This window comes from Acanthochromis polyacanthus, chromosome 8, assembly GCF_021347895.1.
Source record: "Acanthochromis polyacanthus isolate Apoly-LR-REF ecotype Palm Island chromosome 8, KAUST_Apoly_ChrSc, whole genome shotgun sequence".
In the NCBI taxonomy this organism is placed as follows: Eukaryota; Metazoa; Chordata; class Actinopteri; family Pomacentridae; genus Acanthochromis; species Acanthochromis polyacanthus.
The window spans coordinates 5,510,436-5,526,582 of NC_067120.1; the positions used below are offsets into that span (position 1 = coordinate 5,510,436).

General features: G+C 39.3%; 1 protein-coding gene across 4 annotated transcripts in view; it reads right to left on the reverse strand.

Moving 5' to 3' along the window:
- Positions 1-16,147, reverse strand: part of lrrc4ca (leucine rich repeat containing 4C, genome duplicate a) — a 172,705-nt gene that overhangs the window by 12,391 nt on the left and 144,167 nt on the right. For all 4 annotated transcript variants that reach the window (XM_051951739.1, XM_051951742.1, XM_051951741.1 and 1 more), the window contains one exon: positions 9,303-9,362. The gene's annotated coding sequence lies outside the window, so the exon portion shown is untranslated. The remainder of the gene's footprint in view (positions 1-9,302; positions 9,363-16,147) is intronic.

Sequence of the window (16,147 nt, forward strand, 5' to 3'; positions counted from 1 at the left end):
CCATACAGCCTTTGACCTTACAATAAAAATAGAATAATCGCATCACTGCTGTCTTCTCTGACAGAAGCTAAATTCTTAAGAAGTATTTATTCCTATTTACTCAGATTTATCAAAGAGACATCACAAATAAATAGATGGATTTTATGCTCACATCATGTACTCAACATTTGGTTTAAATTACCTCTTGCACCACGCTCCGAAGTACAGGCATAATGACTTCTCTAGGTGGGTCTGAGTAATTAATACGCACAAAGCAACAGAAATGGAAGTTTACCTCACAATAAGCTCATGGTAAGCACTTTCACATATACATAAACTGTTCATAATTAAATGGTTTATCTGCATATAACCTCTTCCTCTGACTCACATCACACCAATCTCCCTACACACATAAAACATCAATAAATATACTGTATATTATCTGTAGCTGATCACTGAATAAGCACTAATTAGCCCGACTATGGCGGTTGTGCATTTGATCCGCATGGAGTGTGTTTTCTAAAAAGTAACTGCTTACACGGTGTTTGATATTACTGAGACATTACTGTGCGAGTCTCTCAGAGGAGATATGCTGGTCTTCTACTCATTTCTTTGTTCGAGGCTTGTACATAGTGTAATACAGTTTGTCTTTTATTTTTCCCCATAATTTCTGATCTTGGCACATATAATAAGAATTTTCAAATTTGAATTTCAGTTACAGAAACATCTAAAATGTTTCTGGATATTCATGACTGTTCTCTCTCTCATGTGCAAGCTGTTCCACCACTGGCGTGTGTAACCGAGGTGTTCATGCCTTATAGTTTCAAATTAGTTCTTCATTTTGTTTTCTTTTTCTTTGTGCGCTGTCAAGTTGTATGTTACTATTAACTGAATCACAGTGGAGCTTCATGACAGCTACTCTAACCTTATTCACCTAATTCAAATATCTGAAAACTTGAAAATGTGTTCAGTCTATTACATTTGCGCAGCACATTTATTGATTATGTATATTTGCACCTTGCAATTAAGTCTTTACTGTCTTTACAAAAGTAAAATTTGTCATATGTGTCCCTTGTTTCTCCCACAGATGAGTGCATTTATTTTAAGCTAACCAAAAATAAAGTGTTCAGGGATCTTGAAAGACAAAAAAAAAATGTAGAAAATGGTCATACTTTAGCTCTTGTTCAGTGTCTTTTGTTTTAACCAGCCAAGTGAAACAGACAAGCCGAGTACTTTGAATTGGTGCTAACTAGCCAAGTGAGACAAACTGACAGCTGCTCCCCTGCCCACAGCCTGACATCCTTCCACTCACAGCTTGTCTGTCTCATCCACAACAAGATGGTGAAATGAATTTGATGCATCTAACAAATATTGATTTAAGCAGCGTCCCCTTATAAATCAGCTGATCAAACACTTTCAGGGGCAGAATACATGTGAGTTAAAACACTTGATTAAATATATGGATCCCAGGTCTATTCAGGAATAAAATGGGGAAAAGCGATACATAGAACGCTTTGATCTGGATTTACTAAATATCACTTAAGCCCGGTGTGGTGGCAGATTTGTTGCCTCGGGTGGGTTGGGAGATTTCAGTTATACCTGCAAGAATCAATAATTTTGATCCCAACTAAATTACATAAGTGTATGATGTCTCTCTTGTTTCACAGGGAACCCAGTGGTCCTGTAATAATATCAAATTCAGCCAACACATTTCAATGTATTGCAAGATTCTGAGCTCCAAGTGCTGCATTTCTAATTCTTCTTCGTTGCTGAGTCATCTTAATGTACAGTTTGAATTCAGTGTGACAAGGCAGAAAAGGTTTTTGCCACCTTGTTAACACTAACTTGCAGTCCTAATAGAAAACAATTAGTATACAGTCAAAGGGGGAAAAAAAGGTCATTAGAAAGAAACAAACTCCTCTAATGAGCTGTTGTATTGTTGGCTGTAAGTAAACATTCTGTCTCAGCTACTGCACCTGCAAATGATTTGAGTGCAACAAGCAACTTATATCAAAACATTATCACAACACAGAGCCATAATTACTATTAACACACGGATGTCAGAAATTGTTTGATTTGTCTGCAATTGTTTGTGAGCATTTTGCCTTCATTTCCTGTCTTAACAAATGAATAAATATGGACAAGAAATGTCAGAGAAAAATACATGACATGCAACAACAACAGCCAAACCGTATTGTTATTGTTTGGGTCTTTTGTTATGCATTTCAACTATTTGGGACCCAGAAGCCCTTAAGAAGAGCTGTTTTTGATTCCTGTATTCAGTCTGGATAAACACAGAGAGTATTGCTTAGCCAACTATTTGATGGACTGGTCAATTTCATGTTTTCCAAACATATTTGGCTGAAAATCCAAATCCGTAAATCATTTTGAGCAAAATGTGTGCAAACATCTATACATTTTCTGTAACAATTTTTATGTATTTATTTATTTATTGCAACCTGAAAACATTTGGGACTGCATTATGTTGTCCAGCTGTCAGTCTTACAATGCTAGTCAGGTGATGACATGAAAATGGAAGAACTTGTTTGCCTCTCCTTGGATTCATATTAAAATCTAAATGGAACTCTATTTCTACATATGTCATTTTCACTGATATAGGGAAAACCTCCTTTGTTTTAGCTTTGACAGTGGAGACAGCAAAGCAAAATGTGAAGGACAGAGGGGATTATAATAGGGTAACTCAAATGTTTGAGTTATTTAACAAATGTCAGCAATGGGATCTGCACCAGATATTTATTGCGTGACTCAGCATGTAGCACAATGTAACGACCCTCTTTGATGAAGAGTTTTTCATACCTTCTTAACATGGAAATATAGTGATTTTAATAAGTTAGAACACATACAAACAAAACAAGCAGTCAGCATAATGGCTGAGCATCTCCAACTTGAAACTGCAGCTTAGTGATGGTGATCTCAAAAACATGGACTCAGACTTCCAAGGTTTTGTATGAAACAAACCCAAGAAAACCAATCCTGTTGACTTGCAGAATGGATTTTTATGTGATGCAATTCTTCTTTAGAATTAGTTTTGGGTTCAAACATGCATGACTGAACACTTTCAATACAACTCCAGTATTGCAGTTTGGGTAGTGTAGGGCAGAGTTGTAGGTGGGCTGGTGTAGCGAGTTGGAATGAGCGGAAGAAGAACAATCTGTCAGCAACAGAGTTACATCTGTGCCACTCTTAAGGCCGGACAAGATGATTTTCATGGAACTAAAAGTTGATATGACTCGACTCCTCTTAGCTTTCATATTCTACACATTGCTACACAATCTAACAAGAAAAATACTTTTTTATTAGAGAGGGGTGAAAAGTAATAGACTTCAGATCTAAAATAATTGAAAGGAACATTGTATAATATGACAATATATTGAAGACCAAAACTGAATTGAAAATATTTTATTGGCAGTTTTTACAGTCTGTAAATGACCTCTACACTGTGAGTGATGTTTATGTTTTGCCCCATGTACCTAACAAGTAAAATGTTATCTTTCTGTTTATGTCTCACAGAGCACTTGATCGGTCAAAGCGGGATTTCGTCCTTCTTTTATTCTTGCATTTCCTCACAATTATTCTGTTACCTCACCGTACAGATTGTGTTATCTTGCAAAGATAAGTTAATTTCCTTTGACGCATATAGAAAGGATGCCCTGTAATATAGCATCGTGCAGTCCACCACCACTGACTGACCACAGCGAGAGTCAAGTACAAGACTGTACCACTGCATTTAGAAGGAAAACTACAGAAGCTGGTTTACTGACCTCTGCTGAATATAGCTCTGATTATGACTGCAGCTTTGCAATGACATGGCTGCCTCTGGGATGAAAGGTGTTGTTATAATTATGGCTGTGACACTTTTTTTTTAAAATGGATGACTGCACGCAACGGTTGTATGTATTCAACTACGGTTGAGCGATTTATGGAAACTTCTTGAACTCCTGCGGTGTGCTGGTGACACATTGACCATAGAAGCACTGCAAGTTCAAACAGTACCAGCTGGACACAATCATAACACTATAGATTTAACCACAGCAGCAGTCAAAGTCCGAATAAGCCACACAGAGCAGCTGCAGCTGTGCTCACAATCAGTACCGCTGTACAGTGTTTGCCTTTAAAAAATGACTAACGAGTGAATACACTGCATAAATTTCACAATTTCTCCTTTCTGTAGTATCTGCAGAGGGGTATTGCCACTGTACTGAGCGTGGAATAGAAGATTTTGCTCAATAATACAAAAGTAATACAGAAAAAAATCACCTTTTGCAAACTTTCCTACAGTTTCCACAAGTTCCCTCTGTTCTTTATGTGAACATACAGTTTCTCACTATGATGCATCTTCTGTTTTAGAATGAAGTCATTTTCAGCAATGATGCCTCAGTGAGTCAACGCTCTGGTATCTGCTAGAGAGCGGTGTGTCACCAGAGCGTGATGAGGAAGGCGTATCGTTACTCCACAGAATCACACTTGCATATTCAGGTGCAGGCCAGTTGTACGTAAAGGCATAGCAGCCAGCCCCCCTCCTCAGTCAGAGATTGAACTCTGGAGTGACACCTTCTTCTTTGTGTTTTGACACAAATTTAAGTGCCCACACATTTCCACACACATACAGTTTGTACAACTATCCACATACTGTACATAACCACAGTATTTCCTATTTCCGATGAAAATAAAATTCATCTCCTTGAGTCATTGCTAAATGATGTTTTGATCACTCTAAAGAAAAGAAATACACTCATGTAATAGGTTTTCTATAGCAGTTCTGTATGTGTGTGAAGTGTGTCTGTGGTTTGTGTTTTTAGCATGTACAAATTTTCACAAGCTGTGTACGTGACAGCCTTCTTGTTTCACAGTGTGCTCGAGGTGGGAGCTCGTGGGTGACAAGAGATCCTGATAAAATCATTCTTCACCCTGTAAGCGTCTCTGAGAGGCTGTGGGCTGAAAATGGCTGCTAACTGCTCTTCAAGGATGCGGGATGAAGGAGTCTGTAATGCTGCTGTCACGTCGGTGTCTGCTTAAGGTCAGGGTTAGCATGCATCACTTTGAGTCTTTCCGATCCATGCAGAGGTCATTCTGAGGCTGTGAACCCGGACATCCATTCAGTACTTTCTCTCTGTGGTTGAGTTTGGGGCTTGAGAGAACATCCGAGATAAGAGGGAGACAGGGAGCTCACTGATGGTATCTACAAACCAGAGACAAAACCTGAGGCTACGGTGTCAGAAAATGTATTAAAATAGAGACAGAATGTGTGAATGAACTCATTTGGCTTTCAGATTAATTCTTGTGTGTTTATAATCCCTTCGGACTAACACAATCCAGCCTAATTGCTAATTAATAAAATAAGAAGTGTTGAAGATTTCTGCTGAGAAACAGACAGAAATTGTATCACTGGACTGAGTCTGAACGTCTGGAAATAAACACACTTCTGCTTCACGTCTCTGAACATATGACTGATTTTGAGATCTATTCAGTGTTGACATGTTCAAGGGCACAATCGTGTTACGTCTCCTTGATTGATGTGTCAGTGTACCTTATTAACATCAGTCGGACTGAAGGTCAGCCCTATAGAGAATCTGCTCAAAAGAGGTTCGCTATTAACAGTGAGAAAAGCATTAAGTACCTCCAAATGTCAAATAAAATGTGTTTGATACATATTATTAAGGTAACAATGAGAGTGGGGGGACCTCTGGTGGTTTGGAAACAATAAATTACAATTAAGAGTTATCTGCAACAAATAGAAGTGATTGAAACAACTTCATAAATTATCCACATTTACATGAATCTGAACAGATTGTTGAGTGGTACATCTGTCATCTAATTCTTATTAAATAATTTGCACAACATACACACACATACACACACACCCACACACACACACACACACACACACACACACACACAGTTGAAATACAGTGTGAATGTGCGTGATAATCCAAGCTCTGAATGCTCTATCTCCTTTTTATTCAGATAGACAACAATGCAGTTAAAATGTTTCTTTCTTTACATAACCTTGGACTTTGTGTAAGCCGTTTGTTTTCTTTTGCTTTATTTAAAATAGTTTTTAATGTTGTAACTTTCAATCTGTTGCTCACATGATACTTAACAACTACTTTTCAATGGCAAAGTCAGAGAAGTAATGAAGCACCAGATTGATACTTTTTTCCCAGTATCGCTTTCTACAGCCCTATGAAAAGTCGTAGATTATTAAATGAATAAATTACCCTTGTCCTAATTTGTTTTAATTCATTGAAGCTCTGATTCAGAAAACACCGAAGGCCGTTCCAAGGATGCACATTTTAAGTTTGTAGCTGCTCTGTGATAAGACTAATTACACTGTCCTCCATTCAATAACACATCACTGTGATGAATACACACATTTCCGACCATCTATGTTACTAGCTGTTCTAAAATGTGTTGCCAAATGGAATGGCTACATTCTGGAGAAAATAAAAACATGTCAATTGATTCCATTGCACAAATTCAATATTGCTTCCATGAAGGCATCCAATCTCCCACCCCACTGGGATGGTTATAGTGAGTGGATAAAATAAGAGAAATACCACATGAAAAGAAGCCTTGAAGTAAGTGAATCACAAAAGCAACTATTCATGCGAGTCATATCAAGTAAGTTGAATGCCATTTAGATTTTAAAAAGGTCTGACAGACAGCACTTTTATATGTGAGCTTTCAAAGCATCACGAGGGAACTAACAGAGTTTCAAAAAAGCCCAAATAGTCAATGCCTGATTTGCTGCTGCATCGACTGCAAAAAAAAAAAACAGGGAAAAAAATACAAACCTGGAATGCTTTCCTGTGGCTGGGATAATAGATGCAAAAATATGACAACACATTGTATTTCCAACACAGACAAAACAGCACCATCAGCCTACAGCAACAGTGTTTGCCGAGCAAAAAGCTCCCTGACACGGCGACAGCAGTTCACACCAAAAGTAGAGCAGACATGTAGTGGAAGTTACATGCATGAGTTGCAGCAGGACTGTTCACACCACAGGCATATTCCTCTGTGCAGTCCAACAGGGATCTAAAAAATCCCTGACACAAAGGTGAAATGTCTTGTGAAAATAGACTTCTTGTGAGCACAAGTACCAGCATAGAAACACTGCTGAGAGTCACATGCTCCTTGTTTTTCCACTTTGGTGGCTTAAAATCCTACATTTTTTCCTTATTGTAACACGCATTTACTCATGCAGCAAAGACGCCGCATGTCATTTCTCATTTTCCTGGGACTGAAGTGACTGAAGTCTGCAAGACTTATGAATCTCTCTCTGTCCTTGTCTATCAGTCAAATAATTGCTGATTTCTTAACCCTTCAGTGCCAGTGCTGATTTGACACTCGGACACTTTTTTTACAAGCAGAAACCAGCAGTAATCGCTTTCTTGCTGTTAAAGGTTGTGAAATATGTGCCTTATATGTATGTAGCATATCAAGTTTGTGCAAGTTATATGCTCTCTGCACCACATAAAAACTGAAGAAATTTGAGTTATTGATAAAAATCCAAACTACACCCACTGTCAAAAGTTTTAGGACACTTTCTCATTCAAATAAAGTAGAACCTGTCCTACAACTTTTGCCAGGGGGTGTATCTACCAAATTTGGTACACATATGCAGCACATCAGGCTGAACAAAAAAGTCAGTGACAGCCACATTCTAAACCCAGCAGGAAGTGAGCTATTTTGCGTTGAATGTCAGATTTTGCCCATTTTTCATTTTTTTCTAGAGCGAAGTCCTCCTAGGGGGGAACTCCAATTCACCTCAAATTCGGCCAGTACATACAGGAGGCCTTAATGATCCAAAGTTATTAAAATCTTTTTCCAAAGTCAAAGGGCGTGTCTGTGGCGGCCTCTGGCATTTTGATCCTTCGCCATGAAATTTCAAATGCTGTGTAAATGCCCTGAACATGCTCCAATCTGCCTGAAACTTTACATGTATGATCAGAGTCCTGCCCTGATCACATCCATATGATGAAATACACCCCCTGTCAAATGTTGTAGGATAGGTTCTACTTTATTTGAATGAGACAGTGTCCTAAAACTTTTGACAGGGGGTGTACGTTCTACTATTTCCTATAAAGTTTCTATACAGTGCACTTATCATTACTGTGGCCTTGGATGAAAGTCATTTCAGTACAGCTTGTGTGTTCTGAAAAAGCTTGAATATCAGACTAATTGACAAAAGCACATAAAGATCAACAAAATAAGTCTAAAATGGTCCAATAGTTGTTGACAGATACTTGTTCTTTCTTCATCTAGTCTTTGTAAAGTCAAGTGATGCCCACAGTGCACCCACAATACTATTTCAACCTTTTAATCATGATTGTGGATGCATAATGGTATAGTTAGCCATCTTGTGGGAGTCATTATGTGCAATAATTGCCCCGCATGATCGTAAAGCAGCCCCCGAAAGGGAGGCGATTTTAAAGGACCCAGTACACCCTATGGTGCAAATGTTGTTCCTCCATAATGCCCCAATTTTCCTGGATGATTATTTTCTCAGACAGCCTGCTAAACAAATTCAAGTGTGGTTTCAATATATCAGCAAATTATTCAGTCTTTATGGATTTAAAAAAAGAAAATCAATATCACAGACTTGTAAGGTGTCCCTGAAGGATGAGAATGTTTTCGCTCTCAAAATATAGTCCAATTACTCAATAACAACATCCCTGGATTTATATGATGACATTTAAAAAAACTCAAACATTTGGGCCGCCTCTTCTTATATTAAAAGATGGTGCATTTGCTATGCTCAGTCCACTGCAGATAGGATAACTTAGAAAGCATTGAGTGGCTTAGTCATGTAAAAGCCGAAATAAATTTAATTAATATAAAACAAATTAGTAGAAATGTGAAGTTCATTCATTGTGCCATTCATGAACTTTTCCCACTAAATCATTTTCATGATCTCAGGGGGGCTACAAGCTAATCCCAGCATATGTGGGGCAGAAGGCAGGAAAACATGCTGGTGATTCATGTGTTCCAGTCCAGAATTAAACACTTTCAGACAGAGCGTTTCCTGTGCCGAGTTTCCACACTTTAAGACAAGAGCAACAGTAAGTTTGCTGATATAACAAGTGTGATTTGTTTTGGCTGAAAGTGTGGATTCTTAGGGAGTCAGGTGCATCCACACTGAAATAACAGCTTTCCTTCTCTGCAACTCTTGATGTTGTACTCCTTCTAAAATCACTGTTTTGCGATTGGGGACAACATATGAAATGACAAAGAATTATGTCACATATTTCAGATTAGACAGGAGGTGATCAAGGTTGAGCTTATATTTCAGTATTTACCTGCCGGTTCAATCACAGTTCCAACCTCATGTTAAATGGCAGTCCACCATAACTCTGGCCCTGCAAATACAAGAAACAAACTGTAAGCACACTTTAAAACAGATAACAGATTTAGAATGAAACCGTTTGTGGCCACTCCATTTCGTGGGCTCCATGGAATACAGCCCATGAATAATGCACTGTTTTGGAAAGATCATGATGTATCTACTCAACTACCAAAAATGCTTTTTTTTTTTCTTAAACCCCCAGGATAGAGTACACCTAATTCAAAATTCTCTTTACTGTTTCTAAATAATCATTGAGTCATCTTGTTAGTTTTCCTTTCAACTACTTCCTCAGCACTCTCTGCTGATGCCGATATTTTAGTGCCTTTGAGAATCTCCATCTAACAAGAGGGACTTTACACTATGCTACTGTATGTCGGAAGAGCTGATGCCCTGGGGACAGAGGGACAGTTAAAGCCATAAAGCCTCACAAACACACACGACCATTCCCGCACAGATACACACACGCAGCCTGAGCACATAGAGACACACACAGAGGACAGACCCTGCTGAATAAATTATGGGGGACAAAAGCAAATGGAGATAAAGCTCTCCATCTTGCATGCCATCCATTAGTGCAGTGCAGGAACTGTGAGTGCAAATAAGTGTGCGTTTGATCCACTAGAATATTACTGTGTGGCCTTTCATGACCCTGACTTTTGTCTTAAGATCTTTTTTATTAATGCAGCATAACCAGTGAGTATCATTTCCACATTAAAGTTGCATTATATTCAAATAACCACCAGCTAAGGGCCATAAAACACTGCAAATACATCTATGCCAATTTTATATGGATCTCATGACAAAACAGAGTAAAATGGAGCAAAACAAAACAGAACTACAAGTTTCTTATTAAGACCAAGGCAAATGATGTAGAATGGGCGACAGTCTATTAGGTTACATCTATATTGTGCAATTTTGTTACTCAAACAGGAGTAAAGAAATGTTGGACTATTTTCAGGCCTTTACAGTTGCAAGATGTTGTGGGTCAGATGAATGTAAACTAAATAAATTATAGTGCCCATGTTCACGCAAATGAGGGGAGATGTTGCTCTGCAGAGCAGTGTGGCTCACTCATAGTGTTTCATGTAGTTTCTCAAAACAGATTTAAAAAGAATGTCATGCATCAAAGAGACTTGTCGGATGAAATCAGTGACGGCTGGATTTTGTTGACATTTGGGAGCGTAGAATCAGATTTGTCCATTAAGCATGATTTCAGTCTGAAACTCGAGCCCTTAACTCTAAATAACACACAGCTGTTGAAGAGCAGCACAGGCGAAGCAGCAAACTTTGACAAGATGACCTGGTGATGTAAGTGATGTAATTTAAAAACAAAAAACCCAACATGAAAGACACCATGGTAGGTTGGAGAAGAACTATCCAACGCTGTCTCGTTTAAACTTCCCGAAGAATGACAAATTATGCCCATAAAGTAGATGATGGCGGTGATGGATATGGACTTTGTTGCTGTAATCATTATCATTGTTGTTATTATCAACAACATCAATATTGTAACCCCCCTCACACCCACCCTCCACACACACACACAGACAAAAACACCCTCCGGCTTTCCTCCTCCTTTGACAAAACTCTACATCATTGCATTTTTCAAAGCGTGTCTCAAGTCGACGTTTTAGAAAGTGTATAAAAGATGTATGCTCTTTCTAATTAAGAAGAAAGAGCCATACTCAAACCTTAAACATGCAGACAGCCTGGTCTGTCAGAGACAGCTGCTGTTTCAATGGTGGTTGGCTCTTTCTCGGATAAGACGAGAGATAAAACAAAGTGTGATGTGCTTCTTTAAAGTCGATTTGTAATGCTTTGTCATTTAACTACTTTGGCGACAACAACAGATGAGATCGGTACTGCATTAATGTTGAAACCCCTTGGTTTGTGCCACTGTTGTGGCAAACTTGTGCAAGATATTGCTGGATTTTGCTGTGCCTTAATGAGATCAAGTGTATAGATCAGCCCCACTATATGTGAGCAATATCCTGACACGCTGTAACCAAACACAAATTTAGCTTAGCAAGAAATGGGCAGACACATGATAATGACAGTTGACATAACATTAATTTAAATGTATATAATACATATCGGCTTACCCTGCTGTACAAGAACATTGTTGTTCTTGTATATGATTATTTTTGACGTGAAGTGACAATACATGGGGTGTTTGGCGCTTACACTGAGATCTGTGCGCTTTTCCCTCTATTTTAACGTCCTCTTCATTTGCACTCCGCTAACATTTAATTTGGTGAATGTTCTTCTCAAAAGCATATTGGAGACCCTTCTGTCTGCTTCTCTCTGATATCGCTGTAGAATATGTCCAGAAATTTGCACATATCTCCTGAGAAATATCACTCACCGGTACCGCTAAAAACTCCATATTTCATGCTAGGAGGGAAAGCTTGACAGGCGTAGCAACAGTAACCAAGGGGGGGCGGGGCTTAGCGAAGGGTCAATTGTGCTGAGATCTGGTGACTAAGAAGGCCATGACATGTGATTCACGTATTTTCATACTCATCAAACCACACAGTGATCCCTGGAGGCCTTTTGATTGAGGGTGTTGTCATCCTGGATGAGACCACTCCCATCAGGATAGAAATGTTTCATGAAGGTGACCACCCAGAACAGATTTGTATTGATTTGCAGTGACCCTTCACTCTAAAGGAACAAGTGAACCCAAACCATGCCAGCAAAATACCCCCGACATCATAACGGAGCCACCAGATCCCCTCACTAGAGGGGTCAAGGGTCCAGATTTTACCTTTAATTTGTCATCTGCCTGTATGTTGCAGCAGCTGCGTTTCGGTTTTATTGCCACCTTGTATTTTGTGTGAACTGCAGGGCATCATTTATTATCTCATCACTTAGTCACCATTACTCAGTCCAGTACATGCACGTGTATCTGTAAGGCTCTATCAAACACCTACTCAGCCATTTTTCTTCTCTTTTATCTCCCATGAACTCACAGAGATAAAGTCCCTCTCTGAAAGAGTAGTAGTCCAACAAATCAAGACTAATGTCCGTGTCTTCTGCTCCAGATCTCAGCATATTTTGACCCGCAGGTCACAGTACATCACCCGCTGGAAATGACCAGAAATGCATGTGAGGCTGAATCAGTTGGCTGCACAGCCACTCGTTCAATTAAGATCTTCGGTGGGGTTGGGCAGCGTGGTTTGCCGTGTGTTGAGTACAGGCTCCCAAAGGAGCAGTAAGTGCTGAAATCAGCTCAGCTGCGCCTGCCATTTGTCATTATCTAATGGTAAATCCATCTGTGTCTGGTAGAGGGCTCTCGCCAAATCACTGACAGTACAGAGGAAGAAAAAGAAGGAATGAAGGAAAATAAGTATGTACAGACAGACAGATCATATTCATAAAGGCAGTGAGATCATATTGAGAAGTTTAAAAGATGCATGATATTATGAAAGATTTTGCTGTACCATGTTGTAAACACTCACAGGGATTCCAAACCATATTTTCCATTTAAAAAAAGGGAGAGATGATGGTGACGAGATAAAACAAATTAACGGACTTTAAAGTAGGCATTTAGATGGAAGACAATTATCTGGAACAAAGAAAGCAATTTTGTAATTCCCTCAATTACATGATCTGGGACTTAATTAAATTAGAATGCGGCTAAATCTGTACTTTAATATGATATTAATTAATACACGTCTCAGCTATGTACACCATTTGTCGGTAGACAATATGAGAGCTTGCAGGCTTCTCTGGCACACTCTGCTTATTTCTGTGTATGTGTGTGCATGTCTCCATGAAAGCTTATGTGTCCGTACAGTCAATAAGCAACCAGACCTGCTTCTTATTTGTAATTGGAAAACTGATGATGATGATGAGGATGAGGTCTTCTTATTCACATAGGATATATTCATGTACTGATTTTAAGAATGACACAAAACATGGCTATCCTCAAGTCCACTGGAATTGAAATGGCTGTAGGGCTGACAGATAACAGCAAAGTATGATACAATACAGACTGCGGCGCAGCATTGTGCCCAACATATTATCCCTGCCATGGAACTGCTGTCAACACATTTTAATTTGCTCCTTTAAAGAAATGCTTTCACAGACCTTGGTTAGTACCACAGTTTAAAAATTCTGCTGCACCAAAGTAATGCTTCAGAGAAACTCATTGCCGAGTGGAATTAGTGCAATCAGGGGAGATATGGAATTAATATGTCTGATTAAGTGCCTGACTGAATTAGCATTTCAAGTCCAAAGAGATTTCAAGCAGGAGGGGAGGGATGAGATGTGTTCTGAGAGGAAGAAAGGCTGACAGATTGGGCTGTAGAGGAAAACAGTGTAACAAAGACAACAAGAGCAGAGAAAAGATAGAAGGAACAGCCCTTTGGCTCTCGGTTTCACTCAGGCCAGTTGTGCCAGTTTGATTCAATATTTTTGACGACAGAATGTTCTTTCTACTAATCTGCCTGTAGAATGGATTCATAGACACCCCCTTATCTTAGGTTTTCACCAGTATAGATACCAGCTGTCTGTTGTTCTTGATGTGAGAGGTAATTGGTTTGGCCCCATCAAAAATGTTTTCGAAGTGACTGTGATCTGTTTTCATGTACACCCTGTCATTAAGGATCAGAGAACTACATGAAGATGCTTACACAGGGAGAATAAAGACACTGAGGATGACAAAACGAGGGAACTATTCAGAGGAGGCAAATATGGACGCAATACTCGACGTTCAAAAGGCAGAGGGAAAAAGTCAGGCAAAAAGTCGTTTGAGGAGAAGATGAAAGACACACAAGACAGCATGGTTAGCCCCAGAGAGAGAGAGAGAGGAGTAAATTACCAGTATAGAATTTCTACCTCAAAATGTCTGACTCTCATATGAGGCTGCAAAAGCTTCTGAAGAAGAAAATGCATGAAAATGACTAAGCCAAAAAGCAAAAGGAATGCAAATCAATGTGTATGCGATTTTAAACTGTGTGCATAATTCTTGTAAATTACCAAGAGAGGGAAAATAGACAAAAGAGAGCACATGATCACTCTTTACAACAGAGGTAAAAGGAACAGGTAAAGACTAAAATGCAAGCTAAGACCGAGAAATGAAATCTTTGGAGTGGGAGAAAAGGTGAATACAAATTCAGAAGAAAAGACAAAGTGGTATATAGAAGTCTTTGAGTAAATGAGTGCAATCTGAGAACAAAGAAGGTGAGAGACGTGAAGGAAAAACAGAAAAGACTTAATTTTTTTAGTCATTATTATTCATTTCCTGGTGCGATGGACATCATGGTGAGTCATTGGGTGTGTCGGTCTCCATAAAGAGACGAGAGCGGTAGTTGAAGTGGTTAGCACGCGCCGCCGTCAAAGGAACATGGCAAACTGACAAATTAGACTAATTTCCCCCCTTCTGTTCTTTCTTCAGATGTTACTCATTTGGATTTTCCTCTTGAAATTAAATAGCAGCCTTCAATTGGTGTACCATTTAGTGCAGAACTGACTTCTTAGTAAAGTCACATTAAGCTGTTTTATGATGAAATGCTTCCATCTGACTGAAATAGCAGTAAATCTCAAGTGTTTAGGCAATAAGACTGCGTAGACTAAATGGCATAGGATATTAAATAGTTTGTTGTATCCCCAAAAGACCTGCCAATTCAGTTTGTGATGGTTTAGTGTGATAAGGATTGGGCTCATCGGGCTATTTTGACATAAACTGGACAGACTGCTGCACGTTTGCATGGATATTCACAGCCCTCACAGTGATTTAGGTTGATTTTATAATAACAATAATCATAATAATAAGCACTTTTCATCCAAAACAAAGAACAAATGGAAACAAATTAGGTTGTGGCACAATAAAGCAGTATTATATAAATGAACAGGGCTAGTTGTAAGGCATGAAGGCCAGTCAGAAAAAAGTGTGTCTTAATACAGGATTTGAAAGCAGAAACAGTGTCACCCAATTGAATACCAATTGGAAGACTGTTCCAATGCTGTGATGCTGGTACAGAAAATGCTGTTTCACCCCCTTTGGCCTTAACCTGGAGTGTGGAACAGCTAGCAGGCCAGAGTGCAAAAAGGCTAAACTGGTATAATGTGAGAGGAATTTTAGTTGTTTGTAAGAGGTCTGGCTCAAGAGTTCTGAAGTTCAGCTACAATCAGTTTCTTGAGAGTGCAGGGTTCTCACCAGGATTTTTTTACAGCGTAACGGCAGGTCCTCCCGCACCAACACGGTCTCACGGGGATTCGTGAAACTGTTACGTAAATTTTTTGTTTCTTTTTCGTGCGCACCAACACGATTTCGTCATGTTTTTCGTGCCGCTCACCACGAAATGTTTTTCGTGTTGCTCACAACGAAACCCGCTGTGGTAATCACAGCTGAAAGTGGTTTATACCAGCGGATTCATGACGATCTAAGCTGTCCATCGGCGTATACTGCTTGTGTGATCGCGTTTGCGGCCGCCGGCCGCCGGACATTCTTGAAATTCCTATGCAAATTGGAAAAAAAAAAAAAAAAAAAAAAAAAGGTAAGTGTACCACCGGGTTATGGTTATGGTTAGGGTTATGGTTAGGGACGATGTCATGCAAAATATAGCGTTGGATTCGCCATGGTTTTACATTAAAAATATAATACACACATTCGTTTGAAATACGTTCTGGGTGGCACGAAAAGTCCGCCGTTTAAAATACATTGGTGCGCATTTCGTGGTGAGTGGCACGAAAAACATGACGAAATCGTGTTGGTGCGCACGAAACCGAAACTAAAACTTACGTGACAGTTTCACGAATCCTCGTGAGATCGGGCTGCCCGCACGTGCATGC